The sequence below is a fragment of the Hippopotamus amphibius genome, chromosome 2, assembly GCF_030028045.1.
Source record: "Hippopotamus amphibius kiboko isolate mHipAmp2 chromosome 2, mHipAmp2.hap2, whole genome shotgun sequence".
Taxonomy (NCBI): Eukaryota; Metazoa; Chordata; class Mammalia; order Artiodactyla; family Hippopotamidae; genus Hippopotamus; species Hippopotamus amphibius.
The window spans coordinates 180,530,076-180,554,781 of record NC_080187.1 but is presented as its reverse complement, the minus strand read 5'-3'; the positions used below and the strand labels follow the sequence as shown (position 1 = coordinate 180,554,781).

The 24,706-nt window shown below is 35.6% G+C and overlaps 1 pseudogene; it reads right to left on the bottom strand.

The window, feature by feature from the left end:
- Positions 1–18,567: 18,567 nt before the first annotated feature.
- Positions 18,568–19,327, bottom strand: LOC130844678 (40S ribosomal protein SA-like; annotated as a pseudogene).
- Between the last annotated feature and the right edge of the window lie 5,379 nt (positions 19,328–24,706).

Sequence of the window (24,706 nt, the reverse complement as noted above, 5' to 3'; positions counted from 1 at the left end):
TCTAATGTAATACAGCATTATCAGTGGCCTATTCGCTACAGAATTAGGTTTTCCAAAACAAATAATAAAGCCGAGCAGTCCTACTTTTTACAACTCTGGAGACTATCTAAACAAAATGAACAGATTTATAGGGCTATTTTTAGTGTGTGTCACTTGCATTACAGTTTACATTTGCTTTCAAACCTTATTTGACATTCTTGGTAGAAAAATACAGGCAGAACACTCATTAAGAGTCTTAATAAAGGACAGTCTCCATAGGGCAGTTACCAAAAAACCAAAGTCGAGGCCTATGTAAGAATGTTCTTTGGACTTGACTTTATGTTGTGCTGCCCCATTTTCAGTTGTCTAAAAAAGGGAAACCCTCAACCAAAATGCAGATTTAAGGTTCTGTTCATAAAATCTTTAGGCATTGGTATAGCCTACTAATAATAACTGAAGTAAAAGCACATTTTTGAGGGTAGGAATTTTCACACAGCAACAGGTAAGTGCTGCTTTGCTTAAATAACTATTATTTTTCCATAAATTGTATATTCACATTAAAGTAAAAATTAACTTGCTGGAGATGTATAGTACAATGTTGTGATTTTCTGCAAACTGTTCTTCCGTGAATAAAAATGCATGGAAAACCTTATGTAATGTTATGAAATATGCTATTGCAAATAGATTTATGGAAAATACCATGTTATATTTCAAAATATGGATTTAAGGATTAAATATTTGCATTTCATCTAAACCAAGTTTCTTTAGCAGTTTGTTCCATGTGAGAAAGGCCAGTGCTTTCCACAAGGAAAGAGACCCTATTTCACTTGCATATACACATAAGGAATGAAGAATTCATCTTCTTTTGTTTATTCTGAAAAGATATTCTATCAAGAGGAAAATAATAGAAAGATGAAACCAGATACATAGTTAACCACTGTGTCACGTCTTTTTCTCCTATGTAAAGGGGAACGTTTTGATAAGGTTAGCCTGTACAGGAAACCTAAACTGACACCCTGCTCCATGCCTCGTGGTGCTTTCTCATTAATCGTGTTCATGTAAAACTCCCTAGTAAGGAAATTCCTCAGCTGTAGACATCATTCAGCTGAGCCTTATAAATAGAGCTCAAATTCAAAGGTAAGAAAACAGACAAGAATTTTACACCAACCACCCTGATAAGATATGTTTTCAATGCAAAAAACACATCTACAAAGTCTTGGGGGATGGAAATGTCCGATTAAACACGTAAGAAAACATGCTTTCCCACACAGCAGCCTCTTTATTTGCATGAAATAATTTCTTAGAACCACAGAAAAAGTAACTTGGCACAACTATTGGGGCTTATTAAAATTCAATGTACCACATGTAAACCTGAAAAAGAGATTTCTATAAAATTATGGCTTGGCAGAGTGCTCCCTGTGAACCTGAATAAAAATGGAAAGTGAAAATGATACAGTTGGACTAATAGTAATATTCACTGTAACTGCTGAAAAAAATACAAATGAAGGCACTCTGGGAGGTTTCAAACAGTTTGCTACAGAGGACTCATCTAAGAAAGTAGTTTTATAGCTTGATGAGTGGTTTTAACTAGTTAAAGATGTTACTACAGCTACCTTAAAACCATGTTGTAAACAATGCTTCTGATTAAAAGACTGCCACGGATGGGTTTTTTTTTGTTGTTGTTGTTGTTTAATTTAAAGCTTTCAATCATCCCATTCCTTATGCTTTGCAGTGTAAAGGAACTGCATTTCTATAATAAATTTATCAATTACTAATTAGTTTGGTGGTGAGTGTCTAATTTGGGTTTTTATGCAATATAGGGCCAGTTTCAATTTCTTCTAGCACTGGTTTATCCCAACCTATTTAACATATGAATTAAGCCCAAATCTCTTTCAAAATTCAGTGCTGTACTTATTCCTGCTAAAATAATAAAAAATAATTTATTGTCATAATCTCGATTTACGGTTTAGTTAGGTTGACTAAAAATATGACTTCTATAGGAATCCCCGTTGCCCCTTAAATTCCAGTTTGCTTTCCAGTGGGTTTGTGTGCTGGTGAAAGTTGGTGCAACTAACACTTAATATGTCCACTTAAAAATAAGCTGCTTTTGATTTTAAAAGAATGTTTATACAAGAGAAAAAGAAAAACCTGAGCCTCTTCCAATAGATTATGTTGTAACTTTAAAAAGCCAAAAAAAGAGATAAACCAAGTCATATGATAAATATATTGCAAGCAGGGACAGACAAGACATTTTTCAAAATTAAACCGCTATGACAAGCAGTTGTAAGGCAGTCTGCTTTCTTATTTTTTGGAGGGGGGGCGGTGGGAGTGGAAATTAGGAGTATTATAATTGAAAATGTATACCCATAGCAACTAAAATCATCTTTTAAGATATTCAAATTCCTCTTCTTTTAACCAAATACATACACAATGTTTTTATGATTTTGGTGATCTTTACTTCCCAATTTTGGTGGATTTATTTCAAATTTTATAACATCACTTTGTGTATTATATATTTTTGTCCATAAAGCATTTTCCTACTGGTGGTTATTTATGTGAATAATAGAAAAAAAGCATGAAAATATGGCTTTTCTCCCTATTCCATTATTGAAATGGAATATGATCATTAGCCAGGGCTGTGGTTTACAACATTTTGAAAAATAGCCTAAATGAATAGATGTCACACTAATCAGGAAAGGACTACCATCATTATTTTCAGAAAACCATATAACATTAAAAATTTTCAGCTATTAATAATTGTTACGAGGAAAACAGAAGATTGCATCTTTAAAAATTAGCATACTATACCTCTTTAGGGTGTTAAAAAGATTCAACTTGGATTTGTGAAAATCGTGATTAAGGAACTGTTCATGATCATAATAAAGTCATATGATTAACCCTGAATTTAGAAGTTGATGATGCAGCAATAGACAATACTGTGACTAAGTATAGTGTCTGTCTCTCTCTTATAATTTGGAAAAAGTGTTTTCTAAATCAGCCTCCTCACTCTCAGCAAAGGTGCCTCACTTTTGAAGCAAAGAAGTTTACTTTATCCAAATTCCTTTTAGTACTTTCACTTTGTTGCTCAAGTCAGAGACAAAGAATATTTTCTCAGGCATTGATTTTTTTTACTCTCTTGTGGTTAGTGAGAATGTATCATTTAGAGGTCCTGCAGGTTGAAATGCATATAAAAATCAGTTTTGATTTCCAAAAACCATTTACAGTGAGAGCAGAAGGAATTTCAATCATTTTATCATGTGCTTCATATCATCTAGGTATACTTTTAATTAAACACTGCTCCATAAATAAGCAAATAATAGAAGTTAGCAGAGAAGCAGTTGATCTAAATCATGACAGTTACTCATTTATCTTTGTCCTAACTAGACAATAGGAAATGACACTACCCTGTTGTTTTCTATGCATTAAGATTTCCTTCTTAAACAAATGCAATTGAGGCGGTTTGTTTTCCGACAGCCCAGCACACACTGCCAGTGGCCAGAGTTTTGTCTCATCTTCATCCAGAGGAGGATTAATCTTGGTGATGGTGCAAACAAAATGTATGTCCGGGGTCAAAGGGCAGACTGCCTTTTGGGATCTGCATTACATTAATGTCATTTTTGGGTTCCTGACGTTAATCAAAACCAACACCATAAAGCGTCACTTAGCTAATTTGTGTATTATTGTCAATGTTACCATTAATTATGCGTTTGCGAGGAAAAAGAGGATTAATGAGATGTCACAGGTAATTTACAATGATCAGGCTCCCCAGGACATTAAGAAAACACTAGCTGGGTGAGATTACCATGCAATCATGATAGTATTGCAAGAAGCAAGAGTCTTTGTGGAGGGATCACCCTAATATCATTATCAAAATCTCTCTTCAGTAGAGTAATGCCTAATATTTTTAAATACCTTGCTCGAATTAAATCTTTGTTTTGGTCTAAAATGTTAGGCTCTGATGTATTAATTATGAGACTTCTGTTGAGGTGCGTCTCTTTTCAAGTCCTGAGGATAAGCTACTGTTTCTCTTGAAAGGTAGGCAAGTCACAGAGGATTGATTCTTTAGTGTGCCCCATGAACTTGAATTCACATGACATATCTCTAGGAAACCATTTTAGGTGGTTTGAGTTGTTGTATTTAAATCAGGCTGGAAAAGAGATCTCTTAAATCACATCATTTTCTCCAGCCTAGTCCTTACTCAGCCGTGTAAATAAGCGGCTTGTGCTTTCTGTCATCCCATTTCCAGAGTTCCCTCAGTAAGGAGAGACGGAATAACCTAACAGAAGAATTGTATCAGCACACTACACCTGGGGACAGGAACACTGAAGGGCAGTCCTGTGTTGTAGTCTGAAAGGCCATGGAGTCACCTGGGCCCTGGGCCTCCCTTCCCTCTGTTGCCCACTCACTGTGCCGTGGGGTGATTTGAGGGTCTGCTTGAAGAACAATCTGGAGCTCCCAGGGGGAGATTAGAGAGTGGGTGGTTCAGCCTGTGATTGAAGGCTCAAGCCTGATGTAGGTGGTCACTAAGGAGCCCGAGGACCGAGGAGGGAGGTTCTGAGAGCTGTAGCTGAGGAAGGAGCCAGAGTTGGAAACCAGGACATACCCTAAAGGACTCAGAAGACAGAAGATGGGACTTGTTGAGAAAGCAGGGGACTAAATCTGTGATATTTACTGATTTAACAGATATGTGTGGACGCCTCATTATGCCTGAGGCACCATGACAGGGGTAGAGAAAGACTGAGAACCAGGGAATGCAGAGCTCAGGGCCTTGGTAGCTCAATCAGTTTGCTTTTTGAAATGATGACATTTGCTGTAGGGAGGAGAGTAGATTGGGGAGGGTCAGAGCAGTTTACTGCAGACCCTGCAGAAGGAGACTATTTGGGGAGTTCATGTTCTATCTTAATTTGAATGTTCGCCGACCCATTTTAGTTTTGTCTTAGCCTTTTTAAAATTTATTTAAAGAATTAGATGATAAAAATATAGAATCATGTATTTGCTTTCATACACATATATGCAATCTAGGTTTAAATCCCAGCTCTGGGATTTAACCTTGAACAAGTTATTTAACCTCTTCATGTGTCAGTATCTTCACCTGTGAAATGGAAATAATAAAACTTACCCAATGTAGTTATGAAGATTAAATGAGTTAATGAATGTGAATCACTTAGCACAGGACTCAACATACAGAAAACATTTCATAAGTCAGGAGTTTTTAACCTGAAATCTGTGTCAGCAACATCTGGAAATTTAAAAAAAATGCAGTGGCCTGGGCCATTCTCCAAACATATCAAATCTGAATATCTGAGTATAATCTTGATGTATAGCTCAGATGAAAACCATTGCAATAAAGATTCAATATTTATCATTGATTATTATCAATTGTTATTAAAATTAATATATGCAGTAAAACAGAAAATTGTTATCTGATGACTTGGTCTAGAGGCTGCATATGTGGGATAATGCAGTTTATCAGGCACTTATACATGTAATTGTAATGTTTGGGGCTGTATAATTTGAATTGTGGTATATAAAAATCTATGAAATAATATTATATTGCAATGACTATTTGTGTGCCTACATGTGTGTTTGTGTATAGATCTATTTCCCTGGGGTGAGTGCAGAAGTTTGAGATGGCTGGTGTTATATGAAAGCTGTATTTAAGAAAAATTGTTCATGTACTAGAATAAGGTCAAACCACAAGTGAGCTGAACTTCACCATCTATTAACAAACGAAAATAAAACATCTATTACATTGTCCACTCTTGCTTTTTTATATTTATGGTGTATTCCAAGGAGATTTCCCTGTTGGGATAAAATTTCAGAAGCAGAGACGGGAAAGCAGGGGGAAGTTTAAATAAAAATGTTTTATTATTGATTTGGTTGTTGCTAGAGCTGACTATATAGATTGTGGAAATAATATAGTTTTTTTTCTTTTTTTATTGGCTCTGCAAAGTAATAGCTTAGCATAGCTATTAGTTTATCTTGTAACTAACCTTTGAACTACTTTCTGAGTTGGTTGTTTTCTAGAAAGCAGTATACTCGATAGAATAAACACTGAATGAGTTTTAATAATGTTAAGTGCATTGAAGGAGAAGATCCTAAAGAAAAGATCTTCTTTTCCTCTGGTCTGTGACATTTTATGGACTTGAAATTTTTTACTTTAATATCATGGTCTTTGTAGTAACAAAATCCTCGCTCTGACTAAAATTAGGGATCTATCCATGTATAGAGTTTACGTTCTCAAATTCAGTGGCTAGTGTGCTTTGTTTATTCACCATGATGGCATAATGTGAAGAAAAATCTTTATCAAAAACACTCTGGACCGAACAAAGTTTATCAAGGGATTAGATGTAATATGTAAAGGACTAACCATTGTTCTTTTTGTTTTTAATGTGAATTATGATATGTGGGACTGTGGATAAGATCCATTAAAATTATTTAAGACATTAGAAATATGGGGGCTTTCCTGGTGGTGCAGTGGTTAAGAATCTGCCTGCCAATGCAGGGGACATGGATTCCATCCCTGGGCCAGGAAGATCCCACATGCTGCAGAGCAACTACCTGAGCCTGCTCTCTAGAGCCTGCAAGTCACAACTACTGAGCCCACACGCTGCAACTACTGAAGCCTGCGTGCCTAGAGCCGGTGCTCTGCAACGAGAGAAGCCACTGCAATGAGAAACCAGCACACCACAATGAAGACTAACCCCTGCTCTCTACAACTAGAGAAAGCCCATGCACAGCAATGAAGACCAAACGCAGCCGAAAATAAAATAAATAAATAAATAATAAAATAAATTTAAAAAAAAGAAATGTGTATATATATGTTCATAGTCATACACTTAAATAAATGTACTATAGAGATCAGAAAACCTGATAATAGGATTGCTAAGATATCCAAGTAAGGACTAGAAAGTGTTCCTCAGGTGACCACAAAAATTCTTCTTCAACTTAATTATGAAAAAACTTCTCAAGATTGAGAAGTTTCCTTTTTCAGGTCAAAGAAAGCTGATTAATTATCACAGCATTTCTATGTTTCCCACTGTTGGTCAAAATATCCTGGTAACCTTCTGGATCATTAGGGACCTATATTGTCAATCAAGCATCATCAAACCCACAATGTGTTTATGGAGTATAAAGTCCCACATGATTAACATTTCCAAGCAAAGTATTCTCTCAACACCAGTTCAAAAAAGGAGGGTATTCTCACGTTCAGTACCTTTGAAAAATAATGCACCTATATTTTCCTCTTTGAGATTCACAATTTCATTGATTTATTAAAAGCTCCTGTTGTAAATAAAAATTTTTACTTTTGAAAATCATTTACTCCAAGTAAAATATTAATATTGCTCAAAATTTCTGCTCCATAGAACATACTCTGGTTCCTATGGAGCAAAATAATTACGGTGGTTCATGATCAACATGCAGGAGTAGATATTTTCTGGCTCCACCAGCTAGGCCAAGAACAGCCCAGCTGGTGGAGCCAGAAAATATCTGGCCCAGCAGGAGATGGGAATTATTAGTGAAGTGTGTGCAATCAAGCCAGCTTGCTGTAGAAGAACCAGAGAAAACCCAGGGATAGCTGGTACACTGGTGCAGAGTGTTAGGTCTGCAGGGCTAGATGAAAGTCACGATGGGATAGTCAATAATGTGGAAAAAGTCAGGAGTATTGAAGAGGACATAGAATTAACTGTGGGGGAAAAAAAAAGAGTTAAATGTGGGAAACAGGAGTTGGCCAATTTTTCACAAACTGCAAGAGTGCTAGAAGTCTTTTTTGATGTGACGTCTATCACAGGGTTTAGAAATGTGGTGGAGAAAACCTTTAGGGCTTAGCTGATAGACCCTCACTGTACAAAGATTGAAGAAAAACATAGGAAATAGTCTTATGGTCTGCACATCCATGTCAACACCTCCAGTATTTCACATTTTCAGTAGACGGGGGCTAAAGTAGCTGCTGTGCAAGTTTGATGATCTTAAGTTCTCCAACACCTTTTGACGGCCTGATTGGGAATCAAAGCTGGTGGTGCTTCTGTTGCAATTTCCAAAGGATAAAGTATAAGACTGATGTTAGTCAACTGGTCTACAGAGTTACACTAGGAGATAGTAAGGCGTATGGAGGACTTTTGCAAAGTATGCTGACCAGAAAACTTTCAACAGATCAAGGAGCTCCAATGAAAATAATCTAAGTGGCTATCTATGAACTTCTATATCATGGGAACAATGTTCTGAAACACACACACCAGAGTTATCTGGAGAATTTCAACTGCTTTAACCAAGGGCACAACTTCATTGATGTTGGTAGATGAGGAGTGGCTTCCAAACAATAAATTATTGATTATTTTCACTATTAGGAAATAGTCTGGACTTACGGATATGATCTGGGTTCAATTTATCTTTGCAGTCTCAGAATCTAACATTCCTAGCACAGAATAGGCAAGAGCTCAATAAACATTTATGTGGATGAATGAATATTCAATTAATAAGGTGATATGAAGTAATATAACTATAAGCAGGAAAGGCAAAAATAAGTGTGTTAAGAATAACCTGAGTTGTGTTTTAAACCTTATAATCAAATTGTGATAACTCAACAGTTCAGCTTGATAGACTGATGTATGCTTGTCAAAAATTATATAGTTTTTTTGACAACGGACCTTGTTCCTGAGATCCTATAAATATATAGATCCTATATAAGATCCTATAAATAGTGACTAACAACAAATTGAAGAGCAACCATAATGAGTTCACAATGTAATAAAGACCATTTTTTAACCTGTTGATCTTTTTTATATATACATAAATTGGTTAGTTCCCTCTTTGAAAATGGAATACAGCAATAAAGCAAATATATCTATAGCCTTCATGCATCAAGATGACCTTTGTGTAAGTAGGGATGAAAAAAGGCTTTCGAGTGTATACATTCCCTTTTTAACTATGTAGTCTTGTCCACATGAAAATCTCTTTCTGTATCTCAGAACTTTGTGAATAAGCAGGTGGCCTGGGATGGAAGGATTTTACCTGTGAACCACACTCGTATGGAGACAGGGATACCAACAATACCTACAATATAAAAAGCTGGTGCAGACGAATGTGTGTAAGACCCTCAGACTTTCCCTGCATCTCGGTGGAGCTGGAATCCCTGGGCACTCCTTGCGCTATGTAACTTTCCCTTTGTCACTTACCCTTCTTTTTGTTTCCTCATTTTGGGTCCTAGCCAGTCTTCATGTTCATTTTGGTTTTTCTTGTTTTTAATTCCAACCAGGGGTTCCGATCTTGATTTCTAACAGCTTCCTTATTGGATAATTTGGTTCTGTGTTATTGACCATGAATTGAACTCAAATTTGATTAATGCCTTTTTACCATGAAAGCCTTTAATGCCTTTCCCTGAAAAGACTTCCTCACCTACCTACAGAGTATCTCTCAGGAGCAAAGATGAAGGAGCTCATTGAAACATCCTTTCCTTAACTTGTTTCTCCCTGTCACCACTCCTCCCCAGTCTGGCCTTCCTCCTTTTCCTCTTTCTCTTTCTCCCTCTCCCACACCCCTCCCTTCTTCCTCTCATTCTTCCTCAAATCACTGGGTCTCCGAACTCATTACATTTTAGGTTCTTTATACCAAAGTGAATAAATTTGTTCTAAAATTAGTAGTGTCAGTTAACAGATCAAGGAACAGAAGATGAATACAAGGAAGGAAAAGTGGTAGCTGAGAAACAGATGGGGTTCTGAATATCATTCTTCCTTTCTTCTGCTGTTTTCTGCATTAAACTGTTCCTTTCTGCACCTGAACCTTCACCCAGGCATAGCTAACTGCACTATTCTTCAAGTAATACTTTAAAAGTCACTTCTTCAGGGACTTTTTCCCTTACCTTCTAGACTTTGACTTTTATATGATCATGTTGTACGCTGTAGATAGAATGTCTCAGATTTAATTAATACTCTAGATGTAGGTGAAACAGTGGGCTTAAATGCCATTCTTCCAGAACTTTTGTACAATTCTCAGGCAATCAGAAATATGTGACAAGCTCCTTTAGTACAGAAGATCGCTGTGGTAGGCAGCCTGTAAATTGGCCCCCCAAGATCCCCACCTTGTGGAATTCATGCCCCCGCTTGCCTTGAGTGTGGGCTGGACGTCGTGACTCACTTCTAAAGAACAGATTCAGCAAAAGTGTTGAGATGTCTTTTCTGAAATTAGGTTACCAAAAGACTTTGTAACTTTCATCTTGCTGGCTCTCTCATGGTCTCTCCCTTTCTCTCTGCCCCTCTCTTTGAGCCCTTGCCTTGAGGGAAGCCATATGCCATGCTGTGAGTGGCCCTATGGACAGGAGAGTGTGCATGAAAGACAAGGAACTGATACTTGTGGCCAACAGCTAGCAAAGTCCTGAGGCTTACTGCCAGCCATGTGACTGGGCTTGAGAGCCTCTCTCTCAGTTCAGCCTTGAGATGTAGTCCCAGCTGACACCTTAGTTGTGACACTGTGAGAATCCTTGAGACACGGGACCCAGCTAGGCCAAGCCTAGATTTCTTAACCACAGAATCACTGAGATAATAAATGCTTGTTGCTTTAAGTCACTAAGTTTTGAGTTTGGGAATAAATTATTATATAGCCATAGATAAAGAATACAGATTTTGCTGGAAGTGGATTGAGGTTGGATGGATTTTGAGAAGTATGTTAGAGAAAGCCTAAATTCCCTGAACATCCAGGACAGTTTCATCTGTATCTCTTACAAATTACATCTAATAAGAAGGCATTGACACTAAGCTCTATCAAATGTAATAAAGTACATTTGATAGTGTTCTCACAAAAATTGCTGCTATTAAAGTGCTTTAAGTATTGTGGATATTCAAGCTAGCGAATATTTGTGATTTAACATATTGGTAGCCATTTATATACATAATTTCCATCCTTCTCAGACCATATAACATACACCTCACACAACGGATGTGTATAGTGATTTGATGTAGAGCAGGATGCTCTTCTATAGCTTTTTATGATGTTCTGAATAATCTTCCCATTAACTTTTTAGAGATATCTGGCTTGACTCTGTGCCTGTGAAAAAATGATCACACTTTCTTTTCTCTTTAATGGAGGCAATGCAACCCACTTCAAATCTTGATTCCGTTTACTAAACAAATTTCCATTATAAATATATTCTTAGGTTATACATAATTTTCTCAACAGTTTGACTATCTGATCTTAGTGCAAAGGTAAATCCCTTTTGCCAAGTCTTGAACTAAATCCATTTAGTGTTTTTGCTTTACATTAGTGGGGAAAAAAATTGTTACCTACCCTGAAGGAATTCTTACTCATGGGTAATGGAGAAAGGAATACTCATGGTTTAAGTGACCAAAGACATTTGAGTTGAGACAGCTAAAAGTACAACATTGTTTTATAGATGGCATTCCTTTGAAAGTGAACATAATGAAACCTTTTTATGTATTATCAAATAATATGTATATGTGTATGTACGTGTGCCTCTCCCTCCCTTTCTCTCTCTTATAAATATATAATAATATAATATATATAATCTAATAATATCCAGTTCTTATTTCATTGCACTGGGGGAAAAGAAATTGTAGATCAAATCAGTCAATATTTTAAAATAATGTTTTTATCTAAATTTGGACATTTGGGTAAAACATATTTATTTAGTATGAACTTTCCATGTCACTTGAGAAACAGGATCTTTGTAAATCCTTCAATTAAGGTCCAATGGGACAAAAGGTAAATATGAGAAAATGTTCCTGGTTCCACTGGCATGTGATTATTTAACAGAATGTCAGTGACTCAGTAGTAACATGGTTCAGCCTCCCAGAATCAATCATTTCAGCATCCATCACCACCAAGGACTTATATGTATACATTAAAAATTACCTTCTTAAATGAAAATTACATATATAACCAATCTTACCTGTAAGTAAGGTAGAGTGCTATTTCGGTGGTATGCTTTGAGGAAAAGTCTCTCTGGTCAGATATATCTTCCTCCATGGCATGCCACAGTGTCTCAAATTCCAAATATTCATGTAAACTTAAGGATCTTTCAAGGAGCTGTGCATTTCAACTAGGTTAAGTTATCACTCTAAGAGGAGTTAACCAGTAGCTAGTTTGTTAGCTGGGATTAGTTAGTCTATAGGAATAATTGCTATTCACTGTTATGCTGTAGAAGAAGGGCTTCAGGCAATGTGACCAGACTGTCAGGTTTGATGGCAGTGGTTAGAACCAAGAATAGTGACCTAGTTACCTCTGTTCTCCACAGCTCAGGGCCCTGGAAATCTAGGAATAGGATAATAAGGAAGGATAAGGTGGTACGAAAAAAGTGGCATAGCATGTCTTGAAGACACATTATTTTTATCAACCTTGCCTAGAGCTGAGATTTGTTACATTTTTCCTTTTATGGTTAAATGTAAACAACATATAGATAAAGGCTGTATAAGGAAAGCTTGTGCAAGGAAAAGTCCTATTGCCTTAATATCTAATTATAGTGAAGAATTTTTACTGTTTGGATTGATTCTGATAATTTTCAAGTGCATATTCTATGGTTTCACTACTAGAATCCTTTCAATGTTTTAGTAGACACCAGGTGCATAAAACTGGATTATCCATAATCCTTGGTCACCATTAGTCCATTCATGACTCCCTCCCTTCCCCCCTCTCTCCCTCCCTCATTTATGCAATGAGTTAGACAGTCAACACAAAAGTTGAGACCTTGACAGCAACTTCTATCTGGATATGTGGTCTTCTGCAGCATCCTCACCCTATCTTTTCCTGCCTGACATAATCACTATCCCAAGTCTTGTGTTTATTGTTTCCTTGCTTTGCTTTTTGTATCATTTTATCCCATCTAACTGTATTTCTAAAAAGCATATATCTATGTTTTAACTACTTTAAACTTTGAAAAGGGATCATGCTTTATGTTGTCATCTGTGACTTTTAAAATTTAATATAAAATTAAGATTATACTGTTGCATTGTGAACAGCTATGATACATATTCATTATTTTGATTGCTGTATAATTAGTTTTAAGATTTAAAAAATATCCAATTGAATAATAATATCCTTCCTCTTCTCTTCCTGTCTCTTCTCCTTATCTCTCCTCTCCTTTTTCTGCTCTCCCTTGTCCCTTCTGTAGTCCTGCTCGCTCTCTGGTATTCAGGACTTTTCAATTGTGGCTGTTAACACATTTCCACCTGCAAGTCCTGCAGACACCAACTGTATTTCCAAAACAGATTTTCTCTTCATATTCCTTCTCTCCCCACAATTCCCCATTGGAGCCCTGAGACAAATGCCCAGCATTCCAAAAAAGAGAATTAGAAAATAACTGTATAAGGCAGTAACCAGATGCATGCATATATTAGGATTCATATATTAGTTCACTTCAGTGGGTCTCAAACTTCATCAGAATTACCTGTGGCTTGTTAAACCACAGGTTGCCAGACCCCATCCCAGAGTTGCTGATTCAGTAAGTCTGGGGTGAAGCCTGATGATTTGCATTTCTAAATTCCTAGGTGATGCTAACTTTGAGAACTACTGGTATATTTAAAAACATTTTTTTGAAGTGCCCCGTGCCCCAAATCTTGTAGTAGTCTCATAGAATAAAGCAACTTTTAGGATGGGTTTGAAAGTTGACCTCCAGTCGATAATCTGGCTAACAACCCAATAATCCTTCAATTATGCAAGAAAAAAAATATTGGTCCTTTCTTTGAACTCTAGGTGTAAATTTAAATTAATACTTGCCTTTCTTGTATATTCGTTAAGGGTTTTTCCTGAAATTAAAAAATGAACAAGTTTTAAGGTAGTGTCATTTATTTTCATACTTTTATGGGACACATTCTGATTACATTCTTTAAATTCTACTTACAGATATACCTCCCTTTATCTAATAGCTATGATTCTGACGGATTGCATGGAGGCCACAGTTCTACATAGCAAGTAATATTTTAAATGCACTAAGCAAGCTACCTCTTTTAAAAACAACTTAATGCTAAAAAGCCCTTCTGAATTGTGCATAATTATCCTCCAATTTATATCTTCTGTAAATTTAGGATTTTGTGTATAATGTCTTCTTGAATGAGAACACATGTGCCCATGAGATACACAACAATCTTATAGACGCTCTAGGAAGGCATATGGTAAGAGAAATAGTGACTTCCCTTAGATAGCCATGTGCAATTTTAGTGACCAAAGTTGTACATTTTCATTGTATGTCATGTACAACTTCATGCCTGTCTTTTCCCAGCTCATAAATGCTACTGATTTGAATCTTCTAGGCTGCTACAATATCCCCATAAACCTCTCTTTGAAGAAACACAGTTTCCGTCAAAACAAGTCTTTAAAAATATTTACCAAGCTGTAATAAACAACACTCCTCCAATGTGCTACATATTAAAAAAAAAACCCTTGAGGGGCAATGTCAGTTTTATTTTTACTCATTAGGCTCTACACCTTTGCCAACACTAGTAAATGATGTGGTCAACCCAGGTGATGAAAATAAAGTGCTTTTTTAAAAAAAAATGTTTTATTTGGGGAGATGATCTATATTCTCTTCCTAGGTTATTCTGATAGATAAAAATATCATCTTTTCAAAACTGTTCCCTGGGCACTGTGAATGAGGATCTATAGTTAAGTAAATGGAAACGTACCAGATCAAATTATGTTGCCTTCAGCAAATAATAGCAGTGTTAGCCCCTTGGTACTGACCAGCTTGTTCAATACATTTATTAATTTGTGCTATTTAAAGTAAGAATTCAAATAGCATAGTAAACATTTTGGCTGGAGTTGGGAAACGGATTGCTGCTATACCAGGATGGAGGACAACTTGGAAACCTGAGCAATGCAGCCATGGGCTAGACATAGCCTTGAGCCTAAATAAGTCTGCTAATAGCAGTGGGGCATTGACTGTATTTGGGAAATCTATCTGCTTACTGTTCCATTTCATAAAAGCAAAAGAAACCGAAACAGCAGGAGTAATCCTAATACGAATTAAGCACAAATAATAGAAATGACCTTGAATGAGCAATTTCTGATGATTTACCGTACATGAGCAGGTGCTATTTCAGTTATGGCTATCTGAAAAATTCTTCACCTTTTCTCATTACCCATAAAAATATTTGTTGCCCTGTGTATTTTTCCCACCCATTTCTCTCTTGCCTATCTTTTCTTCTCTCTCATTTCTCTCTCTTCTCTCTTTCTCTACCACATTTTCTCTTTCTTGCCTTCTTCTTCCCTTTCCTTTTATGGATCCCTCTCTGCACATTCCTCTTCTTTTTCTTCCTCCTTTCCTGCCAAGCATCGCCCAAGAACTGAACAGAGGAAGCAAATGATATGCTGGTTTCTGTCCTAGACTTCCTCAGTGAAGTATAGCAAGAAAACATACAATAATGTTAAGGCAGAGGCACTGTAAAAGAACTAGGGGACTGATACTATAATGCAGCTTCAAGCATGTGGCAGATTAGCTGACTTAATTTCCTAGCCGGATTCACTCTTTCACAAAGCAGACTTCACCATTTATTACCTGCGAAATACTCTGCTAACGGTCTCTCCACGTCCTTACCAGTCCATGCTGTCTACAGCTGTTTGCATGCTCATCATGTTCCTCACCAGCTTAAAATCTTTAATTTCAAGCAAATCATTCATTCATTCATTCATTCATTCATAACCTCAATGATGAAAATATTGCCCTTTTCTGCCTGTAGGGGGAAGTAAAAAACCCTTAATGTAGCAAATGTATCTATCACACACTAGTCCATCCTGGCTTTCATTTTTAATCCCTTCTATGCTGTGCAGTGGCTTCCTCCTTCCATCTGCTCATTTCTTATTCAGTCTTTGAACTAGCTTAGGTGTACTTTGTACGTTCCTCTGTGGAGACTTTTCTGATTCCCTGTTCATCTTGAAAGAGTTTGGTGCTTCTTGCTCCTGAAGGTGTTTTTAAAATTTTTTATTTATTTTATTTTTTTAGTGCTTCTTTTAAAGCCCACTCTTGTCCCCAGTGTAATGTAGCTATTTTAGTTTGATTGGGTTTTCAGGAAATATTTTTCATCATGAAGTTAATCTATACTCCTTATAGCATGTTTCTTCCAGAACTTTTTCTATGCATAAATTTTATAATTTATTGTATTATTTTTAAAATAAAGATGTCTCTACCTCAGAGACTGATAAATTTTAGTTTGTATTTTCTTTTTTTCTGAGGTTCACTTCTCATTTTTTAATTTTAATATTTTGTAATATATATTTTTCATAATATTCAATCTTTATATGGAGCTGAAATTTATTTTGGATACAAATTGATGGTAGATTATAATCTCCAAAGAGCTAAACAATTCTGCTAAAACATGTATTAACTTTTTCTTCATTGCCTGGACATTGTACTATATTTTTCAAGTGAGTTGTCTGGAATCCTCACGAAACCCTGCAAGACAGATGTTTTCAGCTTTATTTTATAGCTGAGGAACCCAAAACTCTGAGAGGTTAACCACTTGTCCTAGATCAAACAAGTTGTTGTGATAAAATGGGGTTCACCTTTTATGCTAATAACAGTAGTTATAGTTTCCAGTTCACTAGGAAGCTTAAATGTAAGATTAGCTGTTTTTCCTTATTTCTTTTCAAAACTACATTTTTGATTCTTGCCTGATCTTTTTTTCTTATCAACACTTGAAATATTTTGATGAGTTTTTTCACAATATAATTCTGTTTGGATTTTGTGTAATATGTACCTATGAATCAATTTGGGAAAAGGGTAATTTTATTCTATGTTATCTTCTATCCAAGAATATAGTTTGTCTTTTATATAGCTCAGTAAATTTTAAAATAATTTTCCTCATTTAGGTCTAACGTATTTCTCAGTCAGGTCATTATTTTTTATTGTTATTGCAAATAATATCTTTTTCATTGTATTTTCTAGCTAGTTATTGCTTACATATGAGAAGATATTGATTTTAAAAAATATTTTTGTGTACATGCTGAAGTTTTAGGGATCAACTATTGCAGTGTCTGTAACTTTCTTTTAAATGCCTTAGCAAAAAATAAAAAATAGAGAGAGAGAGACAGAGAGAAGAAACATACAAACATATATGTATGGATAAAATGAGAGAGATAGCAAATGTGGCAAAATTTTAACAATTGATGAATCTTGGTTTAAAAAAATGCAGATGTTCATTGTACTATTCTGGCAAATTTTTTTGTAGGTGTAAAAGTTTCCAAAACAAACAGCTGAAAAAAAATCTTATATTTGGTCATTTTATTGAGCTCTCATTAATTCTAATGCTTTGTGTTGAGTGTCCTGTGTAGTGAGATTCTAGGTATACAACCATATCAACTGTAAATTATCAAAATTTTGTCTTGTATTATGTAATAGTAAATCTCTTGTTACTGCTTTATATCTTCTTGAAATTAGCCAAAAATTTCAAGAATGATGTTAAATGAAAACATCAGATGTCATTTGGTGCTGTTCTTCCTATATTTAATTGACATGCCTCTAAACTTAGTTTCTATTTTAGATGTAAGATCTATCTATATCTATCTGTCACCACGTTTTAAAATTTTGTTAAGAAACTTATTTTCTTATTCTTTGTTCCCATTAAGGTTTCCTTCAGCATGACTAATAAATTTTATCAACCTAATGAATAATATATTCTTTTCTAATACTATTCATATTTCATTTTCACTAGTTTCCCTTACCAGAGATTAGCAAATGGTCACAGCAAAATACCAGGGACAAAATAAATGCACAATAAATTTTTTTAAATAAAAAGAAGAGGCAAAGAAAAGCAAGGAGTAGAGAAGGGTTACAATGAAGGAAAGGAGGGTCAAAAACAATCTGCATTTTTCACTCGATGCTATCATAGTTCTGATTTAAGAGGAGTTTGATTAGAATTTTAAATATTGCTTTCATTGAATCATACTATGTAAATGCAGGCACATGATAGGTGCTCAATACAGTTTCTTACCTTAACTTTTCTTCTGTTTTTCATATACAGTTTCTTCTACTTATGTAAATGCTCATTTAGTCTGTTACAGATAACATGGACATTGCTACTGTTGAAGAAAATAACAGCTAAAGAATCTGCCTTTGTTTTGCATAACTTTACAATCTCCTAGTCATCTAAATAGAGCCCATAAACAAAGCCTCAGATGGTTGTCTAGTGGGTTTCAACTACTTCATCATTTCAATATACTTTAAAAAATGAGGTGGTACCTCTAACTATAATTACCTAAGCCAAATTACATTTTTTTTTCTTTTTAGAATACTTTTCATGATACACTGTGTTGGAGACAATTTATAGGAAACCTTAACTTTTAGATAAACACTAAAGCAAAATTAAAATGAAGACAAATAAAAATTAGATACAGGAATCAGAAATATTGCATAGTTCCTGTAAATACTGGATAAGGAGGTTATGTTTCCAAACATTGGAAAAGTAAGGAAGATGCCTTTTGATCTCTTTCTTCCTTCCTTTCTTTTTTTCTCTTTCTTTTTCCTTCTTTCTTTAATAGAAACTGTCTATTTTTCATCTATCTATTTCCATTTTCTGTTTAAGAAGGCCACACAGTGGTGGTTCCTACCTATTCAGTGGCCTGAGCGGTGGGGCTGTGGACCAGTCCTCAGTGGTGGGCTGAGGTCCAGTCTTCATCAGGGAACTGCTGGATGGGCACGGAGGGCACCTGTGCCTTCAGACCAGCCAGCGACCTTCCGTGAGAACAGTCCATTCACTCTGAAATCCCTCCTTGGTCACAGCCTTTTCAGCAGAGCCTGCTCTTCCTTTTCTACTTTTACAGGATTTGCGTAGCAGTAGGGATCAGGTGTGGCCTCTCACAGGTGCTCACCAAGACGCTGTTGCACATGCTCAGAACTTCCTGTCCCAGCAACCAGCACGTCCGAGCTGCTGAGTTGTGGCATGGATGGCGACGTCCACACAGTGCAGAGGAGAGTCTGTGTGACACAGTGAGGAGGTTAAGTAAGATGCCTTTGTGAGCGGCTGACGGTTGTCCTGGGGTCAGTACCCACCGGAAGTTGCGGTTCCCAGAAGGCTGCGTAGATCCAGTTAGGGAAGGTTCTAGGCGTGGAGAGCCTACCACAGGAGTGGCTCCAGTGGCAGCGGCAAACTTCAGCACAGCTCGGGGGGTCGCATTCCTAGAGGACGTGACGCTGACCTCAGCACGGTTTTCAATGGCAACAGTGGCACCAGCCGCCAACAGAAGCTTCTCCCAGGTTCTCTCCAGATTAATGAGGTAATACCGTCATTTTTCCTTTTGTAAATGACTGTTCCATTTGGGAATCAAGGTTATCTGAGTGGGTTCCTGCTGCAAGGAATTTGAGGACATCTTCTTCCTTCATTTGCAGGACGTCAAGGGCTCTGGACATTGTAAATTTGCCCTTTAAGTTATGACGGGAACCCAGAACAACGCCTCTCTGGGTAGGGTGAAAAGACCCCTTTAATTTCGTCAGGCTTGTTTTATCTGTCAAAGGAAAAGATGAGTAATTTTTTAAAATTCATTTTTTGGGGTAGTGGTTTGAAAGGGAATAAACAATATTTTAGTGATAAGCTGGTATCTAAAATCTAATTTCACTTAATTTTTTTTGCCATGTCAGAAATTATATTTGCAGAGAGCGCAGTCTATCCATTGAAACATTTAAGTTATTAAGCATTGGAACAAGACAATGCTGCCTTTAGCTAGTATTCAGAACTAACTGATGAGAGCTGATTCTTTTAGCAAAAATGTACTTTGATAAGACTTGCCTGTCAACCCACAAGTAAAACTCAATGAATGCATGACAATTTACTGTTGAAAAAACTTAAAGATACTGTAAATATTTTAGACATTATCTTTCATTCATCCATCTATCCATTCATCTATCCATCCATCCATCCAATCACTCATGCTTTTATGTTTAAAAAACAAGTTATCAAACAATAATTTTCTATGCCTTTACTTTTACAACAATAAACCTGCTTTTTCAGGCAAAGTTATTATTATTTTTTTCTATTCAGAAATATACATGAGACACAGGGCAAAGTCCCTAATAAGTGTTCTCCAAATATTGTATGGATAAATGTCTAGACAGTAGAAATGAGACAGGTTGATTACTTCATATTATCTACTAACAGCTATGTTAAAATGGTTTGCATCTAAAATTTCCATATATAGTTTCAAATGCCATATAATTGTTTGAATTCATATAAAAATGAGTATGCCTTTCAATAGCATATTTTAGGAGGAATTTTACCATCTTGTTGATGATATAGAGACATTTGGACTAAAAGATGATATAGTTAGTAAATTTTTAGCTATTTAAATAATGTTTCCAGAATTTTGATTAATAGACCAATATCAACCTGGAGATGATATCTCCAGGGACATGTCAAAAATGTCTATGCTACATACTTTTCCCTCAAAGTTCATAGAAATAATTTGAACAAAAACTTAGATACATTGTGTTTGTAGAAGATGCCGAATTGAGAGATATACAAGAAAACACTGGACCCATCAAATCAATATGGGACAAAATCAACACAGTGAAGTTTAATAGTCACACTCACATACAATGTAAGATATATAAATATTTAGTCTTGCATTTTGGTTAACAATATCAACTGGAAGTATATATATCAGGATTATCTCTTTTTTTAAAAAAAAATCTGAGCTCTACCCTAACAAAAATTGAAAACAGAGCGATATTTATCAATAAACATGCTTGTTATACAGTTGTTTATAATAGTGAACTTTGTAACATAAGCAAATGTTCAAATGAGGAAATTAGTTACTATAATCACGATATATTCACTTGATGGAATATCATGCATTCATCAAAATGAAACTTCTGAAGAGACACAGTTTCGAACAACATTCTAAGATGCTGGTGTATTAATGCTAAAACCCCAGAATACAAATAGGATGTCTTAATCTAAATAAATAATTGAACAAATACACACCAAATACTATCTTTGTCTTTCTAATACACACTGTCTCTTAGTTCTGCTTTTTGTCTCAATATTTATACTGAATATATATTATTTTTTATAATTATATGAATATTTTAAAATCAGTTGTAGAAGTAGTAGACTGAAGATGCTTGGCCTGAAAGCAGTTAATCCTGATGGCTAATGACAATCACAGTTTGTTGAAAATCCTGTGCTTTTCATACTTTACCTAACTTAATCCTTACAACAAACTTTAATTCACTTAAGCCCCACAACCGCTATATGAGGTGTGTATTAACATCCTCATTTTAAAATTCAAGCTTAAAGGCCACCTTATTAGTACATGGTAGATCTCATGCTCTGAAAAGTTAAACAGGAACCCACAGTGAAATTAATAATAACTTCATAAATTATGATGAGATAATATATGTAAAGTACTTGCCACAGTGCTAATAAGTAGAAAGCTTCTATGATTAGATTGAATACACACACACACACACACACACACACACACACAGGTCATGATGGTAGCGGGGACTGTCATGGTCACCAAGTCTTTTTTGGTGGTTTTGAAGGATTGAACTAGTAACAAATGGTGGAAATTACTAAATGTAAATTTCCAGTTAGTATAGAATTCCCAAGATATTGGCTTACTTAGCTCTTTATTCCTGGAAATATTAAAACACAGTTTAAATGATCATGTATCAGAAATATTATATAGAGAAGGTTTATGTTGCATGAAGAGTTTTATAAGAACTCCTATTTATTTAAAACTCTGGAGTTCTTTTTTAACTCCCAGATCCTATAATTCAGTTATATTTTATCTTTCTTAATTCTTAATCATTTTTCCACATTCTTCACATATCCTATCAAGAAGTGCATCTATTCCTCTACGGCTTTATTTCAATGTTGGCATTTGTTATTGGAACGAAATGAGTGTTCTCTTCATCTTCACAGCTAGAAACTTTTAAACAGTATTGAAGTCTGAGTTTCAAGTGCTCATTACAAACAAATCTGAGTTTTGGATGAACCTGATAAGATGGATGTTGTCCAAAGAAATCAAATATGATCTCCTTTCCATGTGATGGGGCAGGTGGTGTCTCAGAGGCCTGCTCTGGGCAATGATTTTGAATTTGGAGCCAAAGCAGGCGGAGACAATTAGCAGAGGCAAACCTTAGGGGTTTCCAAGGTCAGTACACAAGGTAAACAGTCTGGGAATAGTTGCCAAAGCTAAATGGAACAAAACAAGGAGGGTGAACCAATTCTCAAAGCCAGGAGGCTAAAAAAGCAAGAGTAGTTAATTTCTGAAATGGCTTAGAGCAATGGAATAAAGATGAGAGGAGAAATTCTCCAATCTGGATTTCAGATTATGTCATATCCTCAGCCTCAGTAACTGTGGTAGTGGCTGGGAGAGACAGGCACCAGAGCTCACACTAAATTGGTACCCTTAGGCAACTTTAATTTATTAAAAAAATTTAATGAACGTATCTTATGAGCAAAGCACTTTGCTAAGTACAGTGAAAAATACAAAAAAGAAATAGGCATAGATCTTGTCTCAAAGAGCTTAGTTTCTAACGGAGTGGAAAGAGAGGAAAGAAATATAATAAAAAGTGCGGAAATATATGTTATTCCTAAATTAAGTAATAGGAGAAAAAGGACTTATGTATTGTCTGGTTATATAAATAAGCGAGTGGGCAAATATGAGAGGAAGAATGCAAATAATTCAGGAAAAAAATTTCCAAAACTTGCCAAAAGACATTGCATCATTTTTAAACTTCCTAGTTCAATATAATTCTACTCTAAAAATGAATTTAACTTATGAAAGCAAATATACTAAACAATAGTCCAAAAGCTTTAGTGTTAGAAGAGCACTGGCAATCAACCAATCCATGCCCTCTGCATGAAGTTACTAGAGATCAGAGTGGTTGAAGGACTTGCCCAAATCACACAGAGGTTCTATTTGTCGGAGTTCTATTTGTTTGATTAATAGGCATTAACGGGAAATGATTGTTCATGTAAGTCTGTATTAACTCGTATTAAACCACTTTTTGTTAAGCATTTTTATATCCTCATTAAATTGCAGATGAATTCGTTTGATAAATCTGTTGTTGTTCAGTAGCTGAAAGCATCACAACTGATAAACTTACTCAGAGTGATGCATGAAAATTTATACAACTCCCAGACCATGTGAGGGTTGACTGATGTACATGCTAACACTGTGAAAATGCATTCTGGATTCTCTATTATTTCTTCTGAGGTTCTTCCTCAGGTGCAGTGTTAGGACATGCTTTATTACAAATATTATATCTATCTAATCAAACATTGATGTGTATCATGACAGCCATCTCCTTTCTACTGCCTTTACACCCAATCGTGAAGGGTGCTACTGTGATTCAATACTAGTGCTACAAAATGATCTTGAAGTTTGCATTTATCTATGATACTGTTTACATTTCTTTTTAAGAATCATTGAGGAAACAAAGTGAAAAATAGGATCTACTTTTGGAGGTGTAATGATTTTTATTTTACAGTATCAACTCCTATTTATAACTATTGTTTTTTATTGAACTTAGAGGACAAATAGCACCATTTTGTCTGGGTTTGTGTGAGAAATCTCAGACACAGAAAGGTCAGAGTGAGTTAATGATAGTAACACCAAAAAAATACAGCTTTTTTTCCTTAGAAGCTCCTTCTTTCCCAATAAGTATGGAATTTATAAAGTTCAGTAAAGACATATATTCTTTGTAGCCTTCATTTTAGTTAATATAAATAACTATTTGTGGGACCAGCAAGATGTTAAAGGAAAAGGGTTATTAATATTACGACTATATCTGCCAACTCAAAATAATCTTGGGATTAAAGTTTTTTTATTTTCAGTGATTTTCTTAGACAACACTTCAATTCTCAAAAACATATGGTGTTTACAATTTTACCCACAGGCTATTTTTCCAAAATGACTTCACTGATGGGCAATCACAGGGTTTTCAGAATAGATTTCACTTCTTAATTTTATTTCTTCTGCCCCTTTTCTCACTCTTAACTCTTTGCTACTATCCATCTACTCACCAAGATGAGTCAATAAATGTATTGTGTTGTAGGAGTAGTAAAACTGCATGTTTTCTTCAACAACCTATATAAAGCAGAAGTGAGTTAATTATTTATACCTATAAATACAGAAACATACATATATATACATGTCATTACATATTAACAACGGTTTGTTCTCTCTCCATCTATATCTATAGTCTACATAAATCTATAAATAGATACGTATTCAAGGATATAGGACCAATTTTACTGAGTGTGAAAAATCCAGCACAACATTTTAGCCATGATAGCTACTCACAGCAATGGAGAAATTTAATTAATATAATAGTTCCATATTCATATGCTTTGAGCAATAGGACATCTACCATACCAGTCTGGAGTCCAAAGCATTATAGTCAGTTAATGGACATGGAGTGAAGGCTTTGCTGATGGCTGGGGAGTAGTAGTTTCTAGCTATGCTTTTGTGAGATGTGCTATATCCCAGACACTTGAAATGCATCTTCATTACTTTTCATATTCTGCCAGCTCTTCATGTTAGGCATTATCGGGAACTAAGTCACATGGAAGTGAAGCCTTTTGTCTGACATCACACAGATATGACGTGCTTGACCAAATTTTAAACCTGGATCTCTTTGGCTCCAAAGATCCAATAAAGGAGACTGGAACTGACAAGTCTGAAACAGTGTATAGTAGTGATCTGTTGAGGCAGGACTTAGGCCATTTCCACTAAACTGCCCTGGCTGATTGACGATTAGAGGGTTGGCAGTAGAGTT